Source organism: Macaca mulatta, chromosome 6 (genome assembly GCF_049350105.2).
Source record: "Macaca mulatta isolate MMU2019108-1 chromosome 6, T2T-MMU8v2.0, whole genome shotgun sequence".
In the NCBI taxonomy this organism is placed as follows: domain Eukaryota; kingdom Metazoa; phylum Chordata; class Mammalia; order Primates; family Cercopithecidae; genus Macaca; species Macaca mulatta.
The window spans coordinates 24,477,423-24,483,422 of record NC_133411.1 but is presented as its reverse complement, the minus strand read 5'-3'; the positions used below and the strand labels follow the sequence as shown (position 1 = coordinate 24,483,422).

Here is a 6,000-nt window from a genome sequence, read left to right as displayed (position 1 = left end):
GTAAAACTATACGGGTAGTTTTCAGCATATTTCTTGGAATGAAGTCTCACCTCTTTGGGATTTTTGGATTTTGTCAGTACGGTTTCCCTAATAGTTTCAAACAAATATTTTATTTGATATAAAATTGAGATAAGATTATTACCTGAATGCATTAGTTTATAGAAATTGTGCTCTTGCTAAAATTTATATGATCCTCAAGTATTTCTTATTTGTAATATACTAAAATACTGTTTGAACGTTAGATTGTATTTTAAATATTATGAAGAATTGGTTACATTGGAAAGAGTTAAAAGAAAAATGAACTATTGCTTAGTTTTTTAATGGTTCATTAAAGAAAAATCAACTATTTTTACTTTTTAATGGTTCATTAAAATCATATGTAAATATGCAACTTCTTAGGGTATTGTAAAATTACAATAAATAAGAATACACAATACATTTTACTGAAGAGGCAAAACTAATCATTTTATAAAAAATATATTATTTTATATCTCCATGTCAACTAAAAACCCAAATTTGCATTAGCCTTATCTATTTATGTACACTACAAATGAATATGCATGCTTCTGTTCACATATACACCTGTGCACACAAGCATAATTACAATTTTAAGTTTATTCAATAAATGTGTCCAAGTTTGAATTAATCATTTTTTAAAATTTTTTTAAGTGCAAGGGTGCAAGTGCAGGTTTGTTACACAGGCAAACTTGTGTCATGAGGATTTGTGGTACAGATTATTTCATCACCCAAGTATTAAGCCTAGTACCCGTTAGTTACTTTTCTTGATCTTCTTCTTCCTCTCAGTCTCCACCCTCTGAAGAGGCCCAGTGTGTTTTGTTCCCCTTTATCTGTCCATGTGCTCTCATCATTTAGCTCCCATTTACAAGTAGAAACATGCAATGTTTGGTTTTCTGTTCCTGAGTTAGTTTGCTAAGGACAATGTTCTCCAGTTCCATCCATGTCCCTACAAAGGACATGATCTACTTCTTGTTTATGGTTGCATAGTATGCCATGGTGTATAGGAACCATATTTTCAATCTCCTTTATCCCTATGCAATCAAGAGTAATGTCTAGGTGTTTGGATTTTCACAAATAAGTAGCTGAATACTCTATCATAGGAGCATACAAATATTCAGTAAAAGTGATTCATTCAGGCAATGATTCAATCAGTAAAAATAAATCAACCATTTTTGCTGAATATTTGTATGCTCCTCTGATAGAGCATTCAGCTACTTATTCATGAAAATCAAAATGCCTAGAAATTATTTTTTATAGTCTATGGCTAAAAGAAATTATTTTATTGTGAGTTCACTCTCCTATGAGGAGTGTTAGAGTATAATTACCTACATAGATTTTTCTGTAGGGTAATAGAAGCATTTTATTTATTTACTTATTTATTTAAAATTTCTATTTTCCATGCAATTTTCATCCTTTCATATATAAATGGCAAATGGTAAAAACAAATGAAGTAGAAAATATTAACCTCTTATCTTGGTTGTTCAGAAATTGTGAAAAATCCTTTTTTATTCCGTACATTACCTCACACAGTTTTAGAGAAAGGGCACCAAACTTACAAGGCAGCAGACATATCAGTTGAAGGAAGATTTCATATCAACACATTTAAAAAGAAGCTGAAGAAATCACAAAAGGAAGGAAAAACAGCTAAAATATTTACAAAATAACTTTCTAATGGGAATGATGATTTTCTAAAGAAGGAAACAATTGTTCATACACTTTTTTTAAAATTTTTTTTTTGAGATGGAATCTCACTCTGTCACCCAGGCTGGAGTGTAGTGGCATGATCTCGGCTCACTGCAAACTTTTCTCCAGGATTCAAGCAGTTCTTCTACCTCAGCTTCCCGAGTAACTGGGATTACAGGCACCTGCCACCACACCCAGCTAATTTTTGTATTTTTAGTAGAGACAAGGTTTCGCCATGTTGGCCAGGCTGGTCTCGAACTCCTGACCTCATGTGATCTGCCCATCTTGGCCTCCCAAAATGCTGGGATTACAGGCATAAGCCACTGCACCCGGTGGTCATACACTCGTGTCTTCCACTACAGGCATGCATGCAACCTCACAGGCCCTCACCTTCTCATTCATTCTAAAAGGGTTAGATTACATGATCTTTAAAGTCCTTCCAATGTCTAGTTTCCCTCATTCCTTCAAAACAGTTGAATGTTTCTGAGATTATTCTTTTCTGCATTAGATAAAAGATACCTGTGGAGTAAAAGTCATGAGTCTTCTTGCCCTGGTTAAGGATAAGTAAGTCAGAAGAAACTTTACATATTTAATTTCCCATAATTGTCCCTCTGTCTGTGTGCCATAAAGACCAGGAGAGGTCAGTGTGTGGTGATCACGAGGGAGCACCCTTTTGAAGTACTGGCAACTAACAGATGTCTTAAAATTTAAAAGATGGCAATTTATGTCAGAAGCAAAATTCCCATGGCTGTAAATGACATAATTCTTTCAAACAGGAGGTTTGCATACATTGAGAAGAAATAAAGCATGAGGCAGTAATGTATTGGAGCAGTTTAGGACACGCTATCTACTATAGCTGCCTTGAAAACCACAGTAGCAATTTTCCTCCTTATGTACTTTTATCCTAGGAGAATTAAAATTCCCTGATAGGCAGCTCCTTATAGGCAGACCTGTTTTCCACTGTGTAGCAAGTGATTGTCAAAACACATACACATTCTTCACAGTGGATCTGTTCGGAGTCATTTCCAAAGTGTGTACAGCTATCAGTGCCGAAAAAGCAAGTTTCATAAATATTTTCATATATAATATGACTATCAATGTATGATTCACATTCGATAGCCCATTAGGAACTACATCTTGCTGTTAGAAATAGTCTATGGCACTTTTAAAAAAGTGAAATGGAAGAGACAGAAGCTACAGAAGGCATTGTTCAAATAGTACCAGTATTAATTTTAAAAAGTCTCAAAAAACACTGTTTCTAAAATTAAACATTTCCCAACAGATACAAAAATATACTATTTTCAGGTTTGTAAATATATTTGTAGCAATAATATCACATGCTTTTTGAGGACCACTAACTCAAATGCAAAACTTCAAGATTATTGACTTGATTTTACCTAGTATCACCTTTTGTTTGTCAGGAGGAACATGTTTTCAGGATTAAAATACAGAGAAGGTATGCTTGGGTGGAGAAGGAGATAGAGAAATGGGGACTCTAATTCACTCCTAAGGTGAATGTAATTTAATACAAACTTTTTGTAAACAATTTAGAAAATAGGGTGCAAAGGTCTGGAGAAAAGGTCTAAATCAAGTGATACCAATTCTAAAAATTACTCTTATGATAAGGAATGACTAAATATAATTGTATAAGTACACATTATCTTTAACTTACAATTTTTAGTAAAGTTATATTTCTGAGAGCCCAAACTGAACACAATGAGCATTTATAAGAGTTAAAATTGCAAAGAACTTAAATATTCTACAAGCTATAGCCACATTCATGCATCCACTAAAGTCCAAGAATTTTAATTTTTAATGTTATGGAAGGGTGTTCACAAAGCATTAAGTTAAATGAAAATAAAAAGAAATGAGTTACATTGCACACATACACACACACACATATTTGTATATAGCCAACATTTTATTCAATGTACATTTGTTTGTACATAAATACGTAAATGTATTCATGACATAAATAAGTGAAAGTGAGTTTATATAAAATGTATGGAGTAACATTAAGCTACCTATCACAGTGTCTTCTGCTCCACCTTCCTTTTCCCAGCTGCAAAAAATATCCTCTAGTACTGTTAGTCTGCATTCTTCTGGCCCTTCCCACTGCTGATTAAGCCTTTGTTTCATATGGCAATGGGATCTGGATGGATTTAACGGTGTCTGGTCTTTCCCTCCCCAACTAGTAAGACAAGAGAAACATTCTATGGATTCTCTCAGATTCCCCCCCCCTGTAAAAGCCTCATGGTGTTTCTAGAGAAAAAATCATTCAAATGGGTTTTCCACCCATTACCATAGCCCCATACTGACATTCAACCTCCAAGGAATCATCAGAGGTTCTTCTTTGATATTCTGGCAGACTTTCTCGGTATCTAGGAGCCTCTGTCCAAGGTTAGTAACTGCTTGTCTCCTCTGTCTCCCTGGATGTGCCTATGTCTCCTCAGAATTTTGGATGGTCGTTTATCCTTTGACCTGTTTTCATATGGGTTAGAAAAGTCATTACTTTACAGCCTGAATAAGGTTTTTTTCTTGTTATAAGAATAGGGACTTATTTTTTTTTTTTTTCAGCCCATGAGATATCCAAGATAAATCCCAAAGTTATTAATCTGGAATAAACAAACCATAAGAGTCACTTGTTAGATCTAATTCCACAGAAAGAGATATTTTATGTAATGCACTTAATTTGAGAAAATTGAAAGTACTAATTTCCAAAGCTAAAAATCATAATGAACCATTCTAAAATAATAATTACTTACATCATTTAAATACATGTGTGCACAGCTTCTAGTTAATTGACTATACTTTATCTCTTGTATCCCTTTGACCCTGTGGAAAAATTGAAATGAGAAAATTAAGCCCATGCAAAGGAAACTATAATCTAAGGCTGGAATGTATTATTCTAAATATGAGGGTTCTTTTTGAAATAAAAATAGGAAATAGAAAAGCAAGATTGGTAACAGGATCAACTGGGAACTGAAATGACTTTTTTCCGCCTTTGTACAAATGATTGATTAAAGGGATTCAGAAAACACTTTGCTTATGTTTACTGATTAACTCAGACTAAAAGTACAAAATTGGACCTGCGGACACTGTGAATAATATTAAAGATAACAGTAATAATAATACCAATCATGGTGATTATTGTGATGATTTCAGTTCCAGTTCCCTGAGAATAAATGATTCCATGAGTTTTTCTTGATATAAGAATTATTACAAGTTTTTCAAATAAATATCATCATCATCATAGAGGCTTATTATACCATTTTATTAGAAAATGTATGTATAATCAATCATTATTCAGTATTCTTCACAACCCTATAACATCTCCATAATTATTCTTAATTTGGAGATATAGAACAAGTGTTCATACATATAAGCTCATTTCCTACAAGTTATATATCTAAGAAAAAAGTTAAACTGTAGCCTCAGACTCCAAAATTCTATCATTTGCCTGTGTTTTCTTCTCCACAAAAAAGCTACAATAGTGCTAGTATTCTATGATCAATATGAACCAGACACTGTTTCTAAGCCCGTATCACATCTAATTTATACAAAATAAATTTGACTTAGTTATTATTATCATACCCTTTATATAAATAAAAACACTAAAGCACAAAGTAGTTAAGTAGCTCTTCAAAGATGGTACCATTAGTATGGGAAGATTTGGAAGTCAGTATGTCTGGCTTTAGAGACTGTGCTTTCTTAGAAAGCAATATCGGATTGAAGTGTTTGTATTGTAATATATATACCATCACATGCTGCATAATGATGTTTTTGTCAATGACAAGTCACACATACAATTGTGGCCCAATGGAATCATAAGATTATACTATCGAAATAATTTTACTTCACCCATTTTATGTTTAGATATACAAATGGCTGCCATTGTGTTACAAATGCCTACAGTATTCTGTATAGTAACATGCTGTACAAATTTGTAGCTTAGAAGCAATAGCGTATCCCATATAGCCTATATATGTAGAAGGCCATACCATCAAGGTTTGTGAAAGTTCACTCTATATAACAAAAATTCACATCATAACAAAACCACCTAACAAGGTATTTCTCAAAATGTATAGACATGATTAGTGACACATGGCCATAGGACCATCCATACATACACAGAAACAGAGAAAAGAAGATATATTTAGAGATTTACAAAAGCTTCAAATGTTTGTGGGGAATGAGATACATTAAAATAATTATTTCAAGGCCAGGCACAGTGGCTCAAGCCTGTAAGCCCTGCAATTTGGGAGGCTGAGGAGAAAGTATAGCTTGAACTCAGGAGTT

General features: G+C 33.4%; 1 long non-coding RNA gene across 1 annotated transcript in view; it reads right to left on the bottom strand.

Annotated features, from left to right (window-relative positions):
- Nucleotides 1-3,706: 3,706 nt before the first annotated feature.
- LOC144341223 (uncharacterized) overlaps nucleotides 3,707-6,000 on the bottom strand; it is a 53,711-nt gene continuing 51,417 nt past the window's right edge. The window contains exons 2-3 of the long non-coding RNA XR_013418097.1: nucleotides 4,467-4,536; nucleotides 3,707-4,182 (exon numbers count right to left, since the gene is read on the bottom strand). This is a non-coding gene — a long non-coding RNA (uncharacterized LOC144341223). The remainder of the gene's footprint in view (nucleotides 4,183-4,466; nucleotides 4,537-6,000) is intronic.